Source organism: Kogia breviceps, chromosome 4 (assembly GCF_026419965.1).
Source record: "Kogia breviceps isolate mKogBre1 chromosome 4, mKogBre1 haplotype 1, whole genome shotgun sequence".
Lineage (NCBI taxonomy): Eukaryota > Metazoa > Chordata > Mammalia > Artiodactyla > Physeteridae > Kogia > Kogia breviceps.
The window spans coordinates 81,762,623-81,789,372 of record NC_081313.1 but is presented as its reverse complement, the minus strand read 5'-3'; positions in this window follow the sequence as shown (position 1 = coordinate 81,789,372).

Here is a 26,750-nt window from a genome sequence, read left to right as displayed (position 1 = left end):
ATGCTACATACTTTGCCTAAGGTTTTGAAAGGAAAAAGATGACCAAGAAATGAGGACAATAGTCTATAGTTATTTAAGCATTTGACTAGAGCTTTTCTTGCTGTTTAAGATATAGAGAGCACAGTGTTGACTTAAACATCACAGTACAAATTTCTTCTGTCAAAGACACCCAAGCAAATGAAGGGGATTTACCAGGAAACTTGCTTAATTGAAGGCTTTAGAAAGATGATTTATGCAAAACTGTTTTCCATTACTGTAAGCAAGTCAACTGAATTCATGAAGAAAGAGGAATTTTGACAAATTTAGTTGTTAATAAAGGTAAAGGCTCTTGAGATACACAGAAAGACCATCTCAGAAAAAAATACAGAGAGATCACAGAAACATTATCACTTCAAGGAGTTTAAGATTCAAGGCTGTTAACTTTGTTGGAACAAAACGTTATGTATCTAAATGCAGTAACAGTCCTAGGGATGATTCTAAATAAATTCACTCTCAGTTATCTATGGTTGACAAACAAACTACCACAAGTCAGTGACTTAAAACAATATCACTTATTTTGCTCATGAACCTGGATGTGGCCTAGGATCAGATGGGCAATTCTCTTTGGGTAACCCATACGGTTGTAATCAGATGTGCCTACAGTCCTCCTGAAGGCTTCTTCTGTCACTTTTCTTGCTCTTGGCTGAGAAACATCTGGACACTGAAGCAGCTGGAGTTATTCAGTAGCTCTCGCTCGAGCTCCCTCTCTCTCTCTCTCTCTCTCTCTCTCTCTCTCTCTCTCTCTCTCTCTCTTTCTTACTCCCCCTCCTTCTTTGTCTATATTGTCACTTCCTATAGTCTTTTTATATAGTGGCCACATAATCACTGACCATCTTACGTTGTGACTGAGGCTTCCAGAAGGTACATGGCATCTTCTATCCTAGCTTCCAAAGTCACTGAGAATCACTTCCACAGCGTATTATTTGAGAAGGCAGTCATAACGTCCCATTCAGATTCAAAAGAATGGGCATGGTCTAACTATCTTGATGTGAAGGGGTCAAGGTATTTACAGACATGTTTTAAGACCGTAAGTTCACACTGAAATTGCCTGATGTCATAGTATTAGAAAATAAACTGTTGATGTAAGCAAACATACTCACATTTGCCAGGAAACAGAGAAAAGTCAAAACGTTTGAAGGTTATGAGTTGTACTTCTGTAGTTAATCTGCCTCTTATGAGCTTAATTACTGAAAGTGTGATTAAAGATCCAATAAGAGAGAGAAGTTAAAACATGGGAACTATTTCCCTGAAATTTATATTTAATATAGAATCTCTGTTCTTATGAAATCTTTGTTTAAAATTTTAGATCATTTTGTCATCCCATTTTTCACCAGTTGACTATCCATACACCACTATTTTAGTCTATCTTAATCACAGAGATAAGACAGTATGTAATCATATACCACTTGAGAAAGTAAATCTGTATTTCACATTTCTAGAAGAATATGGAATATATATATTTTTAAAAACTGAATGATCATTCTCTATGGTCGGATTGTTCCTTTTTAATAATTTATTCTAAAGAAATTACTAGATACATATGTATGTTCATTCCAACATTCTTTATAGAAGATAAAAGGACAGAAAAATCCCTATTGTCATTCTAAAAAGAATTCATTGAAGAAGTGATGGTTCAACCATGTATATCCATTAACATCCATCCAAGAATATGGAAACTACTCTTATTTTCCACAGATAGAAACTAACCTGAAACAAAATTGAAAGGAGTCTAGGAAATGTAGTTTGCTGAATTTCAGCCCTCCTGTGATACAGATAGGAGAAAAAAGAAAGAACAAGAACAGAAGTGAGAGAAAACAGAAAATTAACAAGCAGTACACATAATGCAATATGATTAAACTTCTTAAACAAATGCACCGTATCTATATGTATTCTGGTGGTCACAAACTCAATATTTTGCTAGTAAGTAAAAATAACTGCTTACAGAAAAGTGTATACATAATGTGATATAATCAATGGCACTTAAAATTATGTATATATTATTTTCTTATAAAATGTTAAATGTGGAATGGTGAGGAGATGTAGAATTTTTTTCTATTCATTTTTTATTTTGTAAATTTTGTAGATTTTGACCTCATTTTAAATGTTTATTTTGAGATACTTTTAGATTTACGGAAGAACTGCAAAAATAATGTACCCTATATACCTTTCACCCAACTACTTCTATGTTAACATCTTGCATGACCATAATGTCATTATCTAAATTAAGAAATTAATGCTGGTAACATACTATTAGCTAAAGTAGAGAATTTATTCAAATCTTTAATGACCTGGACACTTTGGAAGATTTCCAGTCAGTTATTTTGTAGAATATCTCACAATTTGTTTTTTCCCCCTGTGGGTTTCTTTATTATTAAATATAGGTTATATATTACTGGGGACAATGCCACGGTGTGATGTGCCCTTCTCAGTGTACTGTATCAGGTAGCACTTAATTTAGTTAAGTGCTACTGCTGATGTAAACTTGATCATTTGATTAAGGTAGTGTCTGCAACGATTCTCCATTGTTACTATTTTTCCCCTTCTAATTATTAAATATTTGGGGGACGATATTTGAAGCTATGCAAATATCCTGTTTCTCCTTAAACTCTTACCCACTAATTTTAGCATCCTCCAAAAGATATTGCTTGTGGAAATTATTAATGTGGTGTTTTATGGTGATTTACTATTTCTGTCAATTATCCTGTACTGAAGAGTTTTCTCTTTTTCTCCATTTACTTATATATTTGGATATGATTCTCAAGATATCTTTTTTTATTACAAAATTTTTATTTTAGTTCCTTAGTTTTCTCATATAAGTTTAAGAATATTACTACTGATAGCTACCAAAAAAAATAAAGGCCTAATTGGATTTTGATTGAAATTCCATTCAATCTATGGATTATTTTGAGAAGAACTGACATCTTTACAGTATTGAGCCCTTCAATCCATGATCATGGTGTATCTCTTCATTCATTTAGGACTTCAGTTCTTTGATCAGTGGATTGTTTTCTATGTTTGTTTCTAGTTTTCATTTTATAGATCCTGCACATATTTTGTTCAATTTATTGTATTCTGGTTTCTATGGTTTCAGAAAAGACGTCTTTTGTAATTCATATATTTATCTTTATGTAATGCATCTTTTTGCCTGGTCTGCCTTCATGATATTTCACTATCTTATGTTTTCAGCACTTTGAATATGATATGCCTTTTAAAAAATTATACTGATCGTTGTTTTCTGAGATTTATAGATTTGTAGTTTGATGTTTGTCATTAATTCTGGCAAATTCTCTTCCATTTTTTCTTAAACTGTTTCTTCTGCTGTATTCTCTGTTTTTCTTCAGGGATTCTAATTTCACATAAGTCAGATCATGTAATATTGTCACACAGATCTCAGGTATTCTGTACAGGCATACCTTGTTTTACTGCATTTCCCTTTATGTTCTTACAGATATTGGTTTTTTTGAAAATTGAAGGTTTGTGGCAACACTGCATCAAGGAAGTCTATTTTTGCTACAGCATTTTCTCACTTTGTGTTCTCTGTGTCGCATTTTGGTAGTTCTCACTCTCTTTCAAGCTTTCATTATTATTATATTTGTTGTAGTGATCACGGATATTTGGTGTTACCATTGCAAAAAGATTACATCTTGCTGAAGGCTCAGATTATGATTAGCATTTTTTAACAATAAAGTATTTTTAAATTAAGGTATGTACCTTATTTTTTTAGACATAATGCTATTGCACACTTAATAGACTACAGTATAGCAAATATAACTTTTATATGCACTGGGAAACCAAAATATTTCTGTGACTCACTTTATTGTGATATTTGCCTTATTACTATGGTCTGGAACTGAACCCACAGTATCTCCAAGGTATGCCTATATTTTTCTCTTTTTTTTCTCTTTGTCTTTCCGTTTGAATAACTTCTGTTGACCTATTTTCTAATTCACTGATTGTTCCCTCAGCTATGTCAAGTCTACAGGTGAGTCTGACAAAGACATTATCTCTCTGTTACTGTTTTTAACTTCTAGCATTTCCATTTGATTCTTTCTGTTTCCATTTTTCTGTAGAAATTGCCAAAGTGATCCTGTTTATTGTCCATATTTTCCATTAGATCTTTTAATATATTATTTATGGCTATTTTATATTTCCTATCATTAATTCTAACATGTGTTATATTTTAGTCTGCTTTTGACTATTACTCTATGTTTTGGGAGTGTGCTTTCTCATATGCTAGTGTATGTCTTACAGTTTTTGTTGAAAGCTTGCCATCTTGTGTACAACAATAGAAACTAAATAGTTTTTAGCTCTGGAAATAGGTATACCTTTCTTTTTTAACATCTTTAATATAAGGGTTTGAGTCAAACTACTTAGAATTTGGGCTGAGCTGCTTTTGCTGTTGTTATTTTATCACTGCACAATTGGCTGTAAATTCCTGTACAATACCATGTCTTTAGGATGTGGGATGTTTGCCAGAGCAATGTTTGCTTGACCCTGGACCTTTATCTTCCTTTTGCTCTGAGCCTCAGCTAGGGTCTCCTTGAATGCTCTCCTGTCCTTCCTCCTTCAGTTTTTAACTGTTACTTATTTTTCCAGGCTTGGGAGCTTAGCCGTGGGGACTTGAGGGACATTCTCTGTTTGATTAAGCTGTAGTGTTAGACAGTCACAGTGTCCTCAATTTGGGGAAGGTTGTCTTTTCTTTTCCTCTCTTAGTTTAGTTCTTAGCCCAGCGTACAGTTGTCTACCTCCCCAGGAGTAGAATTTTTCCCGTGTTTCCTTCCCCTGGATGTAATAAAATGTCTCCAGTGTCCTAAAGATGGTGGTGTATTTTGCCCACCTCTGCTACAGATTAAGACTTCTATTCCACAGTGGATATGGACGAGATGAGTCCATCCCATATAACTGCTGTTCCCTTCTTCCATTGCACTACAATGGAGACTTTCTTAGGGCTAATTATGATCTTTTCTGTGAATGCCCAGTGAGGTTTGTTATAAGCACCTTCAACAGGGTATGGAGTCCTCTAATATCTTCAACCTCAGGGGCATCACAGTGTTCCATGGTCCCAACGCAGCCTTCAGCAATTGATCAGTTATTCACATTGAACTTCTGTTGCAAGTTTCCATTTGCATCTATACCACATGAATCAGTGCTCACCTCTTCCCTCTTTCTTCAGGTTCCTGTCTCTTATTAGATTTTGTAGCATCTTGTTGTTGTTCTGTGAACTTAGTTCTATCATAGGTTCAAAACGAGTCATAAATGAAAGTTTGTTGTTTTTTTTTTTTTTTTCATTGTAAATATGGGAGTGAAACACCTTCAAGCTCTCTCTATAGCCAGGATATGAAGATAGAAGTCTCACATTTCAGTTTTCCATGGTTTAGGTTTTTACAGCAGTATGGACTGAATTTATTTCCTTAAAATAACCTTGATATATATTTTTTAAATAAGTATCTAGCACAAATGCATCTACTTAATTTTTTGTATAACTTAAAGTATAATGGTCTATGATATTTGTTAATTTTGTAATTTAAAATGTAGTTTAAAAGGATGAACAAAACAAATCTTTAGGAGAAAACAGTGAAAATAGAAAATGCTTCTGATTGAAGTAGGATTCAAACTAGTATATGTGCATGTGTGTAGGGTCAGATAAAATATATCTGCCTAGGTTATTTTCACATTCTGTACAAATTTTTTTCTATGACAATACTTCCTAGGTTTTGTAATAAAGAATGTGGAGAATGAGAGAGAGCTTAAAGGAGAGAGGTGGAGGAAAAGGGTGAGGTTTGTGGTGAGAGGAAGTATGTAAGTTGTGGAAAGTAAAGCATGAGAATAACGATGCTTAGTGGTTACAGCATGTAAGAGAATTGTGGAGTGATAGGGAAAAGGAATTTTCACAGTTGTCGATTATTAAGAAGGAAAGAAGAAAGGAAGGAAGGGAGGGAAGGAAGGGAGGGAAGGAAGGGAAGGAAGGAAGAAAGAAAGAAAGGAGGAAAGAAAGGAAGAAAGAAAGAAAGAGAGAGAAAGAAAGAAAGGAAGAAGGAAAGAAAGAAATAAGAAAGGAAGGAAGGAAGGAAGAAAAAAAGAAAAAAAACCATTATTTCTGTGTAAATATCTTCTGGCTGCTGGATTGATTTTATTCCTTTGACTGTGAGACTGCTTTCTGACTAGCCAACAGAGGCCTCAGGGTTTAATTTGGGAGTTAAATGCTTATATGTAAATCCACCAAATGTTTAGGGTTCTTTTATAAAGTGTTAATTAGACCTTTAATTTCATCTTTTTACTGTTTTGATTTAATAAATTTTCATAAGATAAAATGTATTAATATTAATTTTATGACGAGAAATCAGTAAGAGCTATTTTTTAAAGTCAGTCTTTAAATCAAAGCCCAGTATAATGTAAAACATTATAAAGCAATAAAAATTCCAATACACATTGGAGTGGGAGTGGTCTGCCACCACCAGTCAGGATGACCTTCCATCAGAGAAGAAATTTCTTTAAGCCTCAGTTTCCACATCAATCAAATAAGAACACTACATTGGATTCATTATTTTTCACAACTGTGCTCTATGAAGCCCTAGGACATAGAGTTGTGACAGGGGGTTAGCAGGAAGATCTTCAGAGCTGCTTCCTTGTTTGTTGGGTTTTTTTGTTTGTTTTAAGATTCCTGCTAATTTTAAGGTAATACTGTTGAACTAAAATAATTTTAGAATTATAAATTATTAATAAAAAGACTCTGAAATACTTTACTAGTTTCCTAGGACTGCTATAACAAAGTACCACAAACTAAGTGTATTAAAACAACAGAGGGACTTCCCTGGTGGTCCAGTGGTTAAGACTTCGTACTCCCAATGGAGGGGACCCAGGTGTGATCCCTGGTTGGGGAATTAAGATCCCGCATACTGCAGCTACTGAACCCACATGCCACAACGAAGACCCAGTGCAGCCACAATAATTAATTAATTAATTAATTTAAAAAATTATTCTCTCACAGTTCTGGGGACCACAGTATGGAATTAAGGAATCTGCAGGCCTGTGGTTGCTCTGAAGTTTCCAGGGGAGAATCCTTTCTTGCCTCTTCCTAGCTTCTAGTGTTTGCCAGTAATCTTTGGCATTCCTTGGTTTGTAGATGCATCACTCCAATCTCTGCCTCTGTCTTCATATGTCATTCTTCATATGGCATATATGTTTGTGCATCCTCAACTCTTCTTATAAGGGTATCATTCATATTGGATTAAGTCCCACCCTAATCCAATATGATCTCAACTTGATTACATTTCCAAAGATCCTATTCCCCAGTGAGATCACTTTCATAGATACTAGGAGTTAGGATTTTAATGTATCTTTTCAAGGGACACAATTTAACAACAGACCCTTATGAGGTAAGTATAGTATAGTATATTTATTCCTAAAGACATACAGCAGCTTGAGGAAATGTCTAAAATATGTGGCTCCTGACAGATTTTATCTTATTACCTTGAGCAAGGCTCTTAACCTTTCTGAGACTTACTATCCTTATCTAGAAAATGCAGCTAATAATTTACCTATCCCATAGTGTTGCTTGGAGATGACACGAATTCATATATGTAAAGCACTTAGAATAGAGAATGGCATGTAGTAGACACCCTATAACCTGTCAGTATTATGTTTATATAAATAATAATGTTCTGTAAATTAACAACCAAGTTCAAGACTAGCTCCTTAAAAGAGAAGGGAATTCATTGTGTAATGTGGTAATTAAGGGGATCCTCAAACAACACAGAGCTTGAGCCTTACACTATAGATAGGAACTGGGTACATGAAAAGGAAAGCCACAGTATTTCATGAAGTGATATGAGCAAAAGTAACTCTTTTCTGTTCTCTTTCCTTTCTGTATTCAACAATAATCAATCATTTCAATCAATCAATCATCTGGTCCCAGCATTTTTCGACATGATAACGTTTACTTTCTTGTTAGGACTTTCTTTAAAAAATACATCACATTGAATCATGAGTGTTTCATGTCTAGTGGTGTGTGAATATACCCTGCAAAACAAAATGACAAGTTGCATATTTGTTGCCTAGTCTTAAACTAATTCTAGAAAACACAAAGTGGAGCCACAGAGACAATCAACTTTGTCAATTGGTGTCACAAAAGTTGATAATATTAAGAATTATTCTATATGCACATAATTTTATAATATTTTACATGTATGTTATCATAATACTTAATCTTTATTATATATAAAATTTTATTCAAGGTTAATAAAGGCTTTAATTTCACACACAAAAAGTCTATGCATAGTTTTAAAAGGAAACAAAAACAAGGAAAAACCATAAAGGGTACAGAGGAACAGTTCTGCTAAAACACAAAGTACTGCTGCATACAAAACACATAAAGATCAGAATCAAAAGCCACTCTCAACACAAATAAGAAAGTCACCTCACGAGTAATATGGCCAAAGCTGCCAGAAAACCTCGTAGTGGCTCAATTAGGCAAAGTATAGGAGCCTACCTTTTGTTATCCTCCTCATAAACATGACAGAAAAAGACTGGCAGCAGGCCAGAGAAGTCAGGGGTAGAAGAAAAATCTCGGAGGGAGGGAAAACTAGGGACGAGAGGTATATACAACACAAAGTCTCACTCTTCATACCCTCTCTATTCTTAAAATAGACCAGTTCAGTTGATTGCTCTTCTTTGTTCTGTCATTTTACCTAACAAACTTGGGTCCTGATCCAGACCTTGATCCACTCTATTCTTAGGCCGGTGGAGACATATATAATTTATATATAATTTCTATTATCTAAAAGCTTCCCTCTTCCACGAGCCCCTGCTGACCTCTAAGCTATTTTTTTGTCTTCATAAATTTTCCTAATCTAGATATTTCTTGTAAATAGATTTTACAATATTTGTTTTTTCATGTCAGAGTTATTTCTTAACAATGTTTTCAGGGATCATCTGTGTTGTAGTATGTATCAGAATTTCATTCACTTTTATGGCTAAATAATACCTCATTGTTTGTATATACCACATTTTCTTTGTCCATTTATCTGTTGATGGATACTGGATTATCTCTACCTTTTGGCTATTGTTAATAATGCTACAATAAACACTGGCATATAGATATCTGTCTGAGTCCCTGTTTTCAGTTCGTTTGATTTTATGCCTAGGAGTGGAATTGCTGGGTCATATGGTAATGTTATGTTTAGCTTTTTGAGATAGTGGAATAGCTGGGTCATATGGTAATGTTTAGCTTTTTGAGGAACTACTGAACTGTTCTCCACGGTTGCTGCTCTATTTTACATTCCTACCACAACGTGCAAGAATTCCAATTTCCTTACACATCCAGCAACACTCGTTATTTTGTTTGTTGTTTCCATAATAGCCATTCTACAGGGTATGAAGTTGTATCTCATTGTGGCTTTGATTTGCATTTCCCTAGTGATTAGTGATGTTGAGAATCTTCTCATGTGCTTACTAGCCATTTGTATATCGTCTTTGAAGAAATGTCTACTCAACTTTGCCCATTTTTAAATTGTTGTTTATCTTTTTGTTGTTTAGTTAGCTATAGACTGAATGTTTGTACCTCCCTCACAAGACCATATGTTGAAACCTAATCCCCAGTATGCTGGTATTTGGAGGTAGAGCTTTTGAGAGATAGTTAGGTCATAAGAGTAGAGCCCTCATTATTTTTAAAGAAGAGACTCCAGAGAGTTCCAATCCCCTTTCCTCTACATGAAGACACAGAGAAAATACATCTATGAACGAGAAAGTGGGACCTCACCAGATGTCAAATATGCCAGAATCTGGATCTTGGACTTCTGAGCCTTCAGAATTGTGAGAAATAAATATGTGTTCTTTAAGCCACCCAATCTATGGTATTTGTGTTATAGCAACCTCAACAGACCAAAACAGAGATATAGGAGTTCTACAGTTCTATAGAAGTATTCTGAATACAAGCATTTCTTAGACATATGATTTGCAAATATTTTCTCCTATTCTGTAGTTTGTTTTTTAACTTTCTTGAAAATGTCCTTCAGTGCACAAAAGTTTTTAATTTTTTAATCTGTTTTTACCTTTGTTGCTCAGGCTCTTGGTGTCATATATAAGAATCTGTTGCCAAGCCAATGGACATGAAGATTTACCCATACGTTTTCCTCTAAAATTTTCATTATTTTAGCTGTTAAATTTAGGTCATTAATTAATTTTCAGTTAAGGGATCCAACTTCATTTTTTGCCTCTGGAAATCTGATTGTCCAGCATGATCTCCTCTGGGAAACTACTCTTTCCCCATTGAATGGACTTGTAAGCTTGTCAAAAAGCAATTGGCCATAGATGTATGGATTTAATTCTGGGCTCTCAATTCTATTCCATTGGCTTATATATCCATCTTTATGCCAGGATGACACTGGAATTTTTTTGTGGTTTTTTTTTTGCTTTTTAAAAAAAAATTTGTTTATTTTTGGCTGCATCGGATCTTCATTGCTGCGCATGGGCTTTCTCTAGTTGCGGCAAGCAGGGTTACTCTTCGTTGTGGTGCACGGGCTTCTCATTGCAGTGGTTTCTCTTGTTGTGGAGCATGAGCCCTAGTGCACGGGCTTTGGTAGTTGTGGCACGCAGGCTCAGTAGTTGTGGCACACAGGCTTAGTTGCTCCGTGGCATGTGGGATCTTCCTGAACCAGGGCTCGAACCCATGTCCCCTGCATTGGCAGGCAATTCCTAAACACTGCGCCACCAGGGAAGTCCCACCACACTCTTTTGATTACAGTAGCTTGGTAGTAAATTTTAAAATTGGGAAGTGTGAGTCGTCAAACTTTGTTCTTGTTTTTCAAGATTGTTTTATGTGGGGCTCCTTGAAATTTCATATGAATTTGAGCGTTAGCTTTTCTATTTCTGCAAAAAAGCTGTTGAAATTTTGATAGGGTGTGTATTGAAACTGTATCTTATTTTGAGTAGTATTGACATCTTAATAAAATTAAGTCTTTCTATCCATGAACACGGGGTGGGATGTCTTTTCATTTGTTTAAATTTTCTTTAAATTTTTTTCAACCATGCTTTGTAATTTTTAGTGCACAAGTTTTTCATTTACTTGGTTAAATTAATTCATAGATTTTTTTCTATTGTATTTTATAGATGCTATTATAAATGTAATTGCTTTTATAGTTTATTCTTCAAATTGTCATTGCTGCTTTATAGAAACAACTGATTTTTGTGTGCTGATCTTTACCATTAAATTTTGCTAAATTTGTTTATAAGCTCAAGTACCTTCCTTTTGGATTCTTTGTAATTTTCTATATGTAGGATTATGTTATCTGTGAATACAGATAATTGACTTTTCCAATTTTTTTCTTTTTCTTGTCTAATTGCTGTGGTGAGAATTCCCAGTACAATGTCAAACAGCAGTGAGGAAAGCAGCATCTTTGTCTTGTTCCTGATATCTGGGTAAAAGCATTCAGTCTTTCTCCATTGAGCACGATGTTAAGTACGGATTTTTCATAAATGCTTATTATCATGTTCAAGAAGATCCTTTCTATTCCTAGTTTTCTGACTTTTTATCATGAAAGGTTATTATATTTTATCAAATATTCTTTTCTACATCAATTAAGATGATAATTTTTTCCTTTGTTCTGTTCTTATGATGTATCTATCACTTTCTTATATTGAGCTACTGTTGCTTTCCTGTGATGAATCTCACTTGCTTATAACGTATAATCATTTTAATACGCTTTTGGGTTTGAGTTGCTAATATTTTGCTGAGGATTTTGCATCTATATTTATAAGGGATATTCTGTGATTTTCTTTTCTTGTGACTTTTTAATCTGGTTTTGGTGTCAGTATTGCTAATCTCATAGAATGAGTTTTAAAGTGTCTCCTAATCTATTATTTTGAAGAATTTGAGAAGGATTGTTATTAAGTCTTCTTTAGATGTTTGGTAGAATTCAACAGTGAAGACATCTGATCCTGGATTTTTCTTTGTTAGGAGGTTTTGGGTTACTGATTTAATCTTTTTACTTGTAGATTTGCTTGTTATAGAACTATTGAGATTTTTATTTCTATTTCTTTTTGAGTCGATTTAGGTAATTTTTGTATTTTTAGGATTTGTAAATTTCATCTAGATTATTTGTCAGTGTACAGTTGTTTATAGCATTCTCTTACAATCGTTTCTATTTCTGTAAAGTTAGTAATAATATCTCACTAAATTCATTTCAGAATTTAGTTATTTATGCCTCCTTCCTTTTTTCTTGACAGACTAGCTAAAGGTTTGTCAATTTTGTCCATCTTTTCAAAAAATCAACTGCTGGGTTCAGTGATTGTACTGTTTTTATATTCTCTGTTTTATTAATTAACACTCTAATTTTTAATATTTTCCTTATGACAGCTTTTTTTTAGTTTTCTCTTCTAATTCCTAGTTGATTTTGTTGTTGTTGTTCGTTGATTTGTTTGAGAGTACCTCAAAATATAAAGTTCCTTTTTGGGGTCTTCCTTGGTGGCACAGTGGTTGAGAATCTGCCTGCTAATGCAGGGAACACAGGTTCAAGCCCTGGTCTGGGAAGATCCCACATGCCACAGAGCAACTAGGCCCGTGAGCCACAACTACTGAGCCTGCGCGTCTGGAGCCTGTGCTCCGCAACAAGAGAGGCTGCTATATTGAGAGGCCCGCACACTGCAATGAAGAGTGGCCCCTGCTTGCCACAACTAGATAAAGGCCTCGCACAGAAACAAAGACCCAACGCAGTCAAAAACAAATAAATAAACAAATGTGGGGTTTAAAAAAAAAAAATAAGGTTCCTTTTTCTTTCCAGCTGTAAACTAAGGTTAGTAATTTGAAGTCTTTCTTGCTTTCTGCATTGGGATTTGCAGGTATAATTTTCCCACTTAGCACTGCCAGTATTACCTCCAATAAGTATTTAATATTTTGTACTTCATTTTAATTCATTTCTAAGTATTTTCTAGCTTTCCTTGTGATCTTCATTGACCCATTGGTAGTTTAAGAATATATTGTTTAATATTCACATATGTGTATATTTTCCAGTTTCCTTTTGTTTTTTTTTATTTTTAATTTCATTCCTTTGTGTAATATATGTGTGTGTGGATGTGTGTGTGTGTGTGTGTGTGTGTGTGTGTGTGTATGACTTCACACTTTTTAAACTTAAGAAGAGTTGTTTTGTCATGGCATATGGTATATCCTGGAGAATATTCCATGTGCATTTGAAAATAAAGTGTATTCTGCTAGGTCTAGTTGGATTACAGCATTGTTCAGGTCTCTATTTCTTTGTGTGTGTGTGTCTGTGAAGTTTTTTTCTCCCCCCCCCCCAGTTTTATTGAGATATAGTTTCCATTTTTAAAAATTTATACATTTAAGGTGTACAATGTATTGATTTGATACACTTACATGTTGCAAAATGATTACAACCATTGAGTTAGGTCATGCCTCCATCACCTTAAATAATTTCAGTTTCCTTTTTTTGGTTGAAAACAGTTAAGATCTACTCTCATAAAAACTTTCAGGTATATAATACAATATTGTTAACTATAATCACCATGCACATTAGATCCCCCGAACTTAGTCACCTTGTAACTGTAAGTTTGTACTCTTTGACCAAGAACTCCCCATTTCCCCCACCTCCCAGCCCCTGATAACCACCGTTATACTCTGTTACGAAGAGTTGGCTTTTTTAGGGTCTTCATATAAGTGATATCATGTAATATTTGTATCTTCTGTTCCATCAGTCTGTTGTTAGTTCACCTTACAACGTTTTTGAGCAATACATGATACTTTTCCAGTGTGAGTTCCAAGTTATACAAAACAGAGGTAGACACTGCCTGTCAGTCCTTCAGGTATCCCTCCAGACCAGTGAGAACAGACTTATACACAATAACCTGTGAATAAGGTCTTCTCTGCTCTCTCTGGAACTGGAGACTAAGATCCCACACTAGAACCATGGGCTGCTGCAACTTTAAGACCACTGCTACACCAGGGAGCTGGTGTAGTAAAAGAACCGCAAAGGTTTCTTCACATTTTCAACTTGTTTTTCCTTGATTCAACTTTACTTAGTTGCTATAAACCTTTGACTATTTTCCAGGGTTTGACAAAGCTGGTTTTGATAGTTTATGCTTGTTTTTCGATGTTTCTGTGAATGGATGAGAGCTTGGAGCTACCTACCTTACCATTTTGCTAACATTACTATGAGACATCACCAAATGTAAAAAAAAGACATGTTTCTTCTATCCTAGGACTACTTAAAATCTCATGGGTGAAGTTCCAGTGTCAGATGAAGCCATCCTGCACTACTTTATGCATTAGAGATTCTGGGGGCTTGATGGTCAGAGGAGTGAAAAATTTACATGATCTCAATATGATCTGGAGTGGCTTCTGGAAGAAACAAGACTTTAGCAAAGCCTTGAAGGTTGAGTAGCATTTAGGCATATGACAGAGGAAGTGGGGAGCTTTCTGATTTAGACAAAGTGTTGTTGGCAATATGCATAGAATTCTATAGAGACAGTGGACTGACTAGTGTGCCTGGAGCAAAAGATTTATTTATGGGAAAACAGATTTAAAAAAAATAAATCTAATGCATATATAACCTGTGCTTCAGCAACATGATTTCAAAACTCCAGGCTTTTACAGCTGCTTTGTCTCACGTACATCTCCTGAGCTGGAGGGTAAAACAATATCAAATGGGGTTCAGGAAGTCGGCAAGGTTATAGACTGGAATATACATGATTTAATGATTTTATGTTTCTATGATTTCCTTTCTATATAATAACTAGTGCTGCTATCATCTTCAATCTTATAATTTGTATGTCACTTGCCTTTAAATTCTTCATCTTACCTTGCTGTTTAAAAAATAACTTAAAATGTATTATACTCATAAATACATGAAATTTTAAAAGAAAAGAAAAATGGTATTTGTCTTTTATAAACAAGTCAAATTACGAATTTTAGAAATAATAATCCTATATTTTTCCGCAGATGGTAAAAGTCACTTTCAATAAGACAGTCACTACGTGAAAATACAGAATGACCTAGAAAATAATACAAAAGATGATAACATGCAAATATAAAGACTGGAAAGAAATATTTAGTAGCTTATGGTGATCTGAAAATTGGAACTAAAAGCCAAAGAATGTTCACATCTTGCATAATTGCTCCATATTTTATGTGTATCTTCCTTCAACAAACATTTAGTTAGTGCAGAGTTGAATTTTATGCCAAAATTGGGCCTAGAATTGAGTCCTCCTGGTTGACAATTCCATTTTAGCAGATTTAAGTAAGAACAGAAATGAATTTAGGGCAGAAGAGTATACTACTAATATGACAATTATCTTTTTACTTGATTTATTAAAATGCCTTGTTTGCAAGGCATTCATTCTGTATTCATTTTCTAGGGCTGCCATAACAAAAATTTACTGCAGACTGGGTGACATAAGTAACAAAAATTTATTTTCTCACAATTCTGGATGCTAGAAGTTGAGATCAAGCTGTCAGCAGTGTTGATTTCTTTTAAGACCACTCTTCCTTGCTTTTAGATGGCTGTCTTCTCCCTGAGTCTTCACACAGTCTTCCCTCTGTACATGTCTGTGTGCTAATTTCCTCATCTTATGAGGACACCAGTCACATTGGATTAGAGACCACCCTAATGACCTCATTTTAACCTTATCATCTCTTTAAAGAGATTTATGTCTGTAAATAAAGTCACATTTGAATTTTGAGGAACACAATTCAGCCCATAACATAACCTTTGTGTCAAACACATTTTTTACTTCTTTTAGTAAAATTGTGAAAAATATGGTTCATGGGACATAATTTCTTCCAAATGTATGTAATTATTTTGGTTAAGTTCAGAGTTAGCCCTGGGAGCTCTAGGTCTCACTGATAAGACAAAAGTAATTCAGGATATATATGATGTTTAAATTCTAGACCCATTTCATCAGAATTTCACTGACCTACACAATAACAAGATTAAGTTATTTTTATTATTTACTATATCATTACCATTTTGAACTACAACAGATATCTCTGCGACCTCTCTTCTAAAAGTATAAAAATCTTGAAACACTACATTATATTCTTAAGGTCTTGGTTTATAAATATGCTTTTGCTACTATTTTTTCAGCAATTAATTCTTCCTGTTTTTAAGTATGAGTTCAGAAAATATTAATACAAGATGTTTGGATGAATAAGTTGTTATAAAGTTGGTCGCTATTATGAGCTATGTTTATATATAAGGACTTGGGGGGAAAATGCCACTTTACCCCATTGACTTAATTTCTCTTTAAAGAGAGTTTGAAGGACATGATAATTTCCAGTTATGGTAGGTTATTAATGTTATACAACTCAAGGTGAACAATCAGCTAAATTTTGACTCATTCAGCAATGAAAGAAATTTCAGTTCACCTCTTGAGTAGCCTCTGGTTTCTTGGTATCACTATTCCCCATAAACAGACATTTTAAAATTACTTAGAATGTAAATATAATGATTTAACATAATTGGCTAATTAACTATGTAAATTGGCCTAGGCTCATATTAATTCTCTTTTTTCAGAATAAATGATTTAAGTTAAGCGAAATAAAATGTCACGAGTTCATTCATTTTCAGAACATCCTCTGGATAGAAAAAAATACAACATATATTTGAAAATATGTCTTTGTTGTTGCCTGTTATTTTGAAGTGTTAAATGCTATTAAATATCCAATTAAGAGATATTTGTTAATCTTTAAGAGTCTAGATTTGAATTTTCCAAAATCTAAGTAAATATATAAAAAAATCTCCATTTATTTTTTTAGTTTATGTATTGTGTTCTTTCCCCATCTTTAACCCCAACAAGCTTAATTTCAAAACCTGGTGGGAAATGGCTGAGGAATTCAAACTGAACCTGAGGTTGTTATCCCCTCAGATATTTCTTCCTCACCTTTTCCTGCTTTTTCAGAAGTGCAGATCTCTGTAGATTATGTTTCCTGGGCTATGGTGTAATCTGCTTCTGGGTGGTTTGACTAATGGGAGTATTGCTTGAAGATTGAGGAATAGGATGGGGAGAAGAAGGGAGGGTTGGTATTTTGTCAGAGATTTCTGTCTGGGGCATCTGTGGTTCCCTTCTCCTCTGGCAGGCCCATTAATGTTATCTCTCTAAGAAAAAGAAATATTTTTGTAGAATTTGTAAAAGTAATTATTTTCTGTCCCTTTTGTGTTTATGTATTTAGAAATCATCAGTATTTTCTGATAATCCCAACATTTTCAACATGATAAAATTTACACGTTTTTGTTAGAGTATTTTTTTAAGTACACATCTCACTTTTATATTTTCCTTTACTAGACTTTATATTTTCCTTTACTAGACTTTACATTTTTCTAGTATATTCAAATACATTCAAGTATTTTTTATTTTGGGGAAAACATGAAAATTTATATGCACACACACACATTGCAAAGTCGCTTCTCTTGAGATTATTATTTAAAAAAGAGGAGTGCGATTGAAGATTGGAAATTGAGGTAAAAAGCAGCCTTTTTATGAGATACAGAAATTAACAAAAATTAAGACCTTTGGAATAATACTCCTGAGTTTCCTAGGAGAGAAAAGTTGAGAAATAGTTAAAGAGGACTGTACAGTTAGAAAGATAGGAATTAAATAACATAAAGCTATGTCTATAATGAATATTTGGGTAGATGGTACAAAACAATCAAAGAGTAAAAAATGCTTCCTGTAAAGAAACTATTAGTGTGGTGCTTAATATTAACCCCTCCCCTACCATTTTCCTTGACCCCCCTCCCACTTGTTTAGATTCATCAGTGCAAAGTTTCCAACTAAATAACCACTTTCCCAGACTCCCTTTTGGCTACAGTTGTCTATGTAACCAACTTCTAGCCAATAAGGCATATGAAAATGTTGCATATGGAATTCTATCTTTCCTTATTAAAGAGTAGGTGACAACTGGTGCCAGTACCTGCTTCCCTTCTTCCTGCCTTAAAAATATCCATGATGCTTAAAACTAGAACAAGGATTTTGCAACTGAGAGGTATCAATTATCAGAAGGCTATCCCACTAAGGTTGACAGATTGGCCATATGGAAGAAAAGTAAACTAATGGGGTCCCTGGTAATACTTTTGAAGCTGAATAAAAACCAGCAGCTCTCTTACTTTAAGGATTTTTGGCCATGCCACTATCAGTCAGGTTCACTATTTCATACAGTAGAATGTGTTCCTAACAGATAAAATATCTCATTGTGCACATTATCAAGAGAGAAATAAAAAAAAGAACACAATGTATTTTTCTTACATAAGTAGGAAGTTGCTAACATTTGTAGGGCCAATATGCCTGTGATTAGCTTGGCCTTTCCCCTGAGACTGCAAGGTGTCTGGTGCAGCTCCAGTCACTACAGAAGCATTTAAAGCTGGAGGAAGAAGTAAACACAGAGAGTGATACTAGTGGGTCTTACTCTTGTCTAAGAAAAGTGAAAGATTTTCCTGATGACTACTTCTCTCACTGGTTCTCATTAGGCAAAACCATACCTCAATTTCACCTTTTTTATGGGAAAAGTGAGAAATCAGGGTGTGATTACCATGATTCGTTCACATTTTGACACTCTAAACTAAATAAAGATTCTATTTTCAAGGAAGAAGTAGAGATGGATATTGTTAAGATAAAGTGTGTGCCCAAAACTTTTAACAAAGCAAAGGAAATCTCCAGTTAATTCTTTGTACTTTCTTTGGAACATTTGACAGATAAGAAGTAAACAACTGTCAAGTCTACTCTAATGTGCTAAAACAGACATTGTAAAAAAAATGGATTAGAGGAAAGAAAGGGGAAGCAGAATAATACTTAAACACATCAACAACATATTTTTTAAAATAGAGAACAAAGTATAAATATATTGTATTGCATATAGTCTCATTAAAATGTCTTTCAAAAATAAATTAGTTACTGAAATTTTCTTTTTGTCTCTGACAATCAAAGGATAGAGGACAAGAATTCAAATATTTAATATATTTTTATCATTTCATATTATACAGTAACTGCTAACTTGCTAGCAGTTGAGTGACTATATAAATTGATTGATATTTATAAGCATGCTGATTAAGAAAAATATTCAATAAGATAAATAATATTTTCTAAGTTGTTGGGATTGTGAGCTCTAATATCATCAATTTTATTCAGCAAAATAATAGCACAGAAAATGTAAACAAATGACAACTTTAACCATCTATACTCCAGGAAGCAGAGATGTTGAGCTCTTTCAATAAAAGTAGCTATTTGGAGGAGGAAGAATATTCTGACTCAATATTACACACATAGCATAACACAAATGTAATTTTGGTAAAACATAAATGTCATTTCTGTATGTTCAGAAACAAGAAGATAGATAACTTATTAAAATAAAGGAAAGGACTATTTCTTATAAAAATTTAGTATTTTACAGGCAAAAAGTATTACAAAAGATATTATAGCTCGAAGAAGATATGTTCTGTACCAAACTTATAGAATTTAGATTTTGTTTTTGTTATTCTTTGTGAATTACTGGATTCTGTTTTAACAAAGAGGTTTTTTTTTTCTTAATCCTTATAACTCCTAGGAGACATTAAGTTAGCATAAGATTCAATGGATTAAGAAAGGGTTTGGCAGAGAATCCACTCCTGGAGGATACACACAAAGTAGTGTGTGGCTTGAGACCCAGGGGAAGGAGCAGTGACCCCATAAGACACTGAACCAGACCTACCTGCTAGGGTTAGAGGGTCTCCTGCAGAGGTAGGGGGTGACTGTGGCTCACTGTGGAGACAACACACTGGCAGTGGAAGTTCTGGGAAGTACTCATTGGCATGAGCCCTCCCAGAGTCCTCCATTAGTCCCACCAAAGATCCTCTAGGCTCCAGTGCTGGGTCGCATCAGGCCAAACAACCAATAGGGAGGGAACCCAGCCCCACACATCAGCAGACAAGTGCATTAAAGTTTTACTGAGCTATGCCCACTAGAGCAACACCCAGCTCTACCCACCACCAGTCCCTCCCATCAGGAAGCTTGCACAAGCCTCTTAGATAGCCTCATCCAGGACAGGGCAGACAGCAGAAGCAATAAGAATGACAATTCTGCAGCCTGTGGAAGGAAAACCACATTCACAGAAAGACAGACAAAATGAAAAGGCAGAGGACTATGTACCAGATGAAGGAACAAGATAAAACCCGAGAAAAACAACTAAATGAAGTGGAGATAGGCAACATTCCAGAAAAAGAAATCAGAATAATGATAGTGAAGATGATCCAGGACCTAGGAAAAAGAATGGAGGCAAAGATCAAGAAGATGCAAGAAATGTTTAACAAAGACCTAGAAGAATTAAAGAACAAACACCTAGAAGAACTAAAGAACAAACAAACAGAGATGAACAATACAATAAATGAAAAATACACTAAAAGAAATCAATAGCAGAATAACTGAGGCAGAAGAGCACATAAGTTACCTGGAAGACACAATGGTGTAGTTCACTGCCACAGAACAGAATAAAGAAAAAAGAATGAAAAGAAATGAAAACAGCCTAATAGACCTCTGGGACAATATTAAATGCACCAACATTCACATTACATGGGTTGCAGAAGGAGAAGAGAGAGAGAAAGGACTAGAGAAAATATTTGAAGAGATTATAGTTGAAAACTTCCCTAACATGGGAAAGGAAATAGCCACCCAAGTCCAGAAAGTACAGAGAGGCTCAGGCAGGAAAAACCCAAGGAGAAACAAGCCAAGACACATAGTAATCAAATTGACAAAAATTAAAGAGAAAGAAAAATTATTGAAGGCAGCAAGGGAAAAACAACAAAAAACATAGAAGGGAACTATCATAAAGTCAACAGCTGATTTCTCAGCAGAAACTCTGCAAACCAGACGGGAGTGGCATGTATATTTAAAGTGTTGAAAGGGAAAAACCTACAATCAAGATTACTCTACCCCACAAGGGTCTCATTCAGATTTGACGGAGAAATCAAAAGCTCTACAGACAAGCAAAAGCTAAGAGAATTCAGCACCACCAAACCAGCTCTACAGCAAATGCTAAAGGAACTTCTCTAAGTGGGAAACACAAGAGAAGAAGAGGACCTACAAAAGCAAACCCATAACAATTAAGAAATTAATAATAGGAACATACATATCGATAATTACCTTAAATGTGAATGGATTAAATGCTCCAACCAAAAGACACAGGCTCGGTGAATGGAAACAAAAACAGGACCCATATATGTGCTGTCTACAACAGATCCACTTCAAACCTAGGGACACATACAGACTGAAAGTGAGGGGGATGGAAAAAGATATTCCATGCAAATGGAAATCAAAAGAAAGCTGGAGTAGCAATACTCATATCAGATAAAATAGACTTTAAAATAAAGAATGTTACAAGAGCCAAGGAGGGACACTACATAATGATCAAGGGATCAATCCAAGAAGAAGATATAACAATTATAAATATATATGCACCCAACATAAGAGCACCTCAATACATAAGGAAAGTGCTAACATGTATAAAAGAGGAAATAGACAGTAACACAAGAATAGTGGGGGACTTTAAGATCTCACTTACACCAATGGACAGATCATCTAGAAAGAAAATTAATAAGGAAACACAAGCTTTAAATGACACAATAGACCAGATAGATTTAATTGATATTTATAGGACATTCCATCCAAAAACAGCAGATTACACTTTCTTCTCAAGTGCACACAGAACATTCTCCAGGATAGATCACATCTTGGGTCGCAAATCAAGCCTCGGTAAATTTAAGAAAATGAAAATCATATCAAGCATCTTTTCTGACCACAACGCTATGAGATTAGAAATCAATTACAGGGAAAAAACATAAAAAACACAAACACATGGAAGCTAAACGTTACTAAATAACCAAGAGATCACTGAAGAAATCAAAGAGAAAATCAAAAAATACCTAGAGACAAATGACAATGAAAATACGATGATCCAAAATCTATGGGTTGCAGCAAAAGTATTTCTAAGAGGGAAGTTTATAGCAATACAAGCCTACCTCAAGAAACAAGAAAAATCTCAAATAAACAAGCTAACCTTACACCAAAGGAACTAGAGAAAGAAGAAGAAACAAACCCAAAGTTAGTAGAAGGATAGAAATCATAAAGATCAGGACAGAAATAAATGAAATAGAAACAAAGAAAACAATAGCAAAAATCAATAAAACTAAAAGCTGTTTATTTGAGAAGATAAACAAAATTGATAAACCTTTAGCCAGACTCATCAAGAAAAAGAGGAAGAGAACTCAAATCAATAAAATTTGAAATGAAAAAGGAGAAGTTACAACAGACAGTGCAGAAGTAGAAAGCATCCTAAGAGACTACTACAAGCAACTCTATGCCAATAAAATGAACAACTTGGAAGAAATGGAAAAATTCTTACAAAGGTATAAAACCTTCCAAGATTGAACCAGGAAGAAACAGAAACTGTGAACAAACCAATCACAAGTAATGAAATTGAAAGTTTCATTAAAAATCTTCCAACAAACAAAAGTCCAGGACCAGATGGCTTCACAGGTGAATTCCATCAAACATTTATAGAAGAGCTAACATCCATCCTTCTCAAACTATTCCAAAAAATTGCAGAGGAAGGAACACTCCCAAACTCATTCTGTGAGGCCACCATCACCCTGATACCAAAACCAGACAAACATACTACAAACAAGAAAATTATCGACCAGTATCACTGATGAATATAGATGCAAAAATCTTCAACAAAATACTAGCAAACAGAATGCAACAACACATTAAAAGGATCATACACCATGATCAAGTGGGATTTATCCCAGGGTTGCAAGGATTCTTCAATATATGCTATTTAATCAATGTGATATAGCATATTAAAAAATTGAAGGATAAAAAACATATGATCATCTCAATCGATGCAGAAAAATCTTTTGACAAAATTCAACACCTATTTATGATAAAAACTCTCCAGAAAGTGGGCATACAGGAAACCTACCTGAACATAATAAAGGCCATATATGATAAACCCACAGCAAACATCATTCTCAATAGTGAAAAACTGAAAGCATTTCCTCTACGATCAGGAACAAGACAAGGGTGCTCACTCTCACCACTATTATTCAACATAGTTTTGGAAGTCCTAGCCACAGCAATCAGAGAAGTAAAAGAAATAAAAGGAATACAAATTGGAAAAGAAGAAGTAAATGTCACTGTTTGCAGATGACATGATACTATACATAGAGAATCCTAAAGATGCCACCAGAAAAAGTCTAGAGCTAATCAATGAATTTGGTAAAGTTGCAGGGTACAAAAATAATGCAAATAAATCTCTTGCATTCTTATACACTAACAATGAAAAATCAGAAAGAAAATAGGAAACAATTCCATTCACCATTTCAACAAAAAGAATAAAATACCTAGGAATAAACCTGCCAAAGGTGGTAAAAGATCTGTACTCTGAACACTATAAGGCACTGATGAAAGAAATCGAAGGTGACACAAACAGATGGGGAGATATCCCATGTTCTTGGATTGGAAGAATCAATATTGTGAAAATGATTATACTACCCAAAGCTATCTACAGATTCAATGCAATCCCTATCAAATTTCCAGTGGCATTTTTTACAGAACTAGAACAAAAAATTTCACAATTTGTATGGAAACACAAAAGACCCTGAATAGCCAAAGCAGTACTGAGGGAAGAAAATGAAGCTGGAGGAATCAGACACCCTGACTTCAGATTATACTACAAAGCTACAGTAATCAAGACAATATGGTACTGGCACAAAAACAAATATAGATCAATGCAACAGGATAGAAAGCCCAGAGATAAACCCACACACCTATGGTCAACTAATCTATGACAAAGGAGGCAAGGGTATACAATGGAGAAAAGACAGTCTTTTCAATAAGTGGTGCTGAGAAAACTAGACAGCTACATGTAAAAGAATGAAATTAGTACATTCCCTAATACCATACCCAAAAATAAACTCAAAATGAATTAGAGACCTAAATGTACAACTGGACACTCTAAAACTCTTAGAAGAAAACATAGGGAGAACACTCTTTGACATAAAGCACATCAAGATCTTTTTTGATCCACCTCTTAGTGTAGTGGAAATAAAAACCAAAATAAACAAATGGGACCTAATGAAATGTAAAAGCTTTTGCACATCAAAGGAAACTACAAACAAGACAAAAAGACAACCCTCAGAATGGGAGAAAATATTTGCAAACAAATCAACAGACAAAGAATAATCTCCAATATATATATAAACAGCTCATGCAGCTCAATATTTTTAAAAACAAACAACCCAATCAAAACATGGGCAGAAGACCTAAATAGACATTTCTCCAAAGAAGTCATACAGATGGCCAAGAAGCACATGAAAATCTGCTCAACATCACTAATTATTAGAGAAATGCAAACCAAAACTACAATGAGGTATCACCTCACTCCAGTTAGGATAGGCATCTTCAGAAAATCTACAAACAACAAATCTGGAGAGGGTGTGGAGAAGAGGGAACCCTCTTGCACTGTTGGTGGGAATGTAAATTGATACAGCCACTATGGAGATCAGTGTGGAGGTTCCTTAAAAAAAACTAAAAATAGAGTTACCATATGACCCAGCAATCCCACTCCTGGGAATATACCCAGAGAAAACCATAATTCAAAAAGACACATGCACCCCAATGTTCATTGCAGCACTATTTACAATAGCCAGGTTATAGAAGCAAACTAAATGCCCATCGACAGACAAATGGATAAAGAAGATGTGGTACATATGTACAATGGAATATTACTCAGCCATGAAAAGGGTTGAAATTGGGCCATTTGTAGAGACGTGGATGGATCTAGAGACTGTCATACAGAGTGAAGTAAGTCAGAAAGAGAAAAGCAAATATCATATATTAACGCATGTATGTGGAACCTAGAAAAATGGTACAGATGAACTGGTTTGCAGGGCAGAAATAGAGACACAGATATAGAGAACAAATGTATGGGCACCAAGCGAGGAAATTGGTGGGGGGGGCGGTGGTGGTGGTGCTGGGATGAATTGGGAGATTGGGATTGACATATATACAGTAATATGTATAAAATAGATAACTAATAAGAACCTGCAGTATAAAAAATAAATAAAATGAAAAATTTCAAAAAAATAAGTTTTGGAATAAAAGAAATTATGTGAATTTAATATAATCAATGAGTGTAAAAAATTGAAAAAACTTGAGTATCTCCCTTTACACCAGTTAATAAGCTCTTTGATTCATTACAGTAAAACATTTCAGGAAACATTTATGGTAAATTTCAAGAGCACATATCTTTGTGATCTAAAAATATAATCAAGAATTTTAGGACCAGTGACTTTCCATAGTCTATGGATTAAATTAAGACAATTACCATCACACAAAAGATATATAATGTAGAATTTTAGAACTGCAAGGTACTGCAAAAATTACTGAAATATCTTCATTTTATAGTGTGAACCTCTAGCCCAATTCGATTAAATGATTTATGCAAGCCCTTAGAGCTATTTAACAAAATCCAGGACAGAATCTAGCTATTCTGATCACAAAAAGGCAAAAATTCATCTAACATTTTTAAGTTTTGATAACTACCTGGCATTTCTTCTACAATATCTATCCAACATGTGAACTTTGATGAATTAGTCACTTTAACACAGAAGGTCTACTGTGAATTCAAGGTGTATATCTTAACATACTTTATGTCCACACACACACACACACATTCTCTTAACAATTCAGAATAAAAAGTTAGGAAAGTATTGTTTTTGAAATAATATTAACTTTTCAATAGATGTTACTTCACATTCTAATGTTTATTTTTCATTCCACTATATGACTAAAAATAAACCCCATTATCTAGAATCACAGACTACATTTCTTAGTCTGCTTGGTGCCAGTATAACAAAATGCCACCGAAACTTACTTCTCATAGTTCTGGAGGCTGAGAAGTCCAAGATCATGGCAACAACATGGGCCTGTTCTGGTAAGGGCCCTTTTCCTGGTTCATAGTAAGTGACTTCTCGCTGTGTCCACACATGTTGGAAAGGGCTAGAGATCTCTGTGAGGTCTCTTTTATAAGAACACTAACCCATTCATGAATAATATCACATACCATCATCTTTTGGGGTTAGGATTTAAACATGTGATTTTGGGGGAGAGGAACAAACATTCAGACCATAACAGTTTGTTTTCATGTCAGAAGCTTTCAACAATCTGAATTGAATGGCTGTATTTCACTAAGTAGGATGTTTGAGTTCTATTTTTATACATACTCTGTTGTAAACTTCAATCCTGATTATTGTGAGATGTATGTGTGTGTATTTCAAGAATCTGAAGTGGTGACTGATATAATGAAATGATCGATTTATTGTCTAGACTAGTATATTTTCTCAGAGGAACTTAACCAACCATTATATTTCATCATTCCAACAGAATCAACTATTCTGCTAGAGTGTAAAGTTTATTTGTTCCTATCACTGTAGGCAAGGCATTTATGCTCTAAAACAATTTCAGTTCTTTCCTCTTAATTGTAGGTAGATTTGATTTTCTTTTTACTTTCTAAAGCTGTCATAATTTATCTAAAGCCCCTACCAACTGATATGGTAATGCTTCCTTAGTAAGCCCATTGAACAAATTAGAAGTATTTATTCATTTAGGTACCAGTTACTAGATAACTCAAACCTCAATTATAGAAGAGAATGTTATCACTTTATTAGTAACCCAAATTC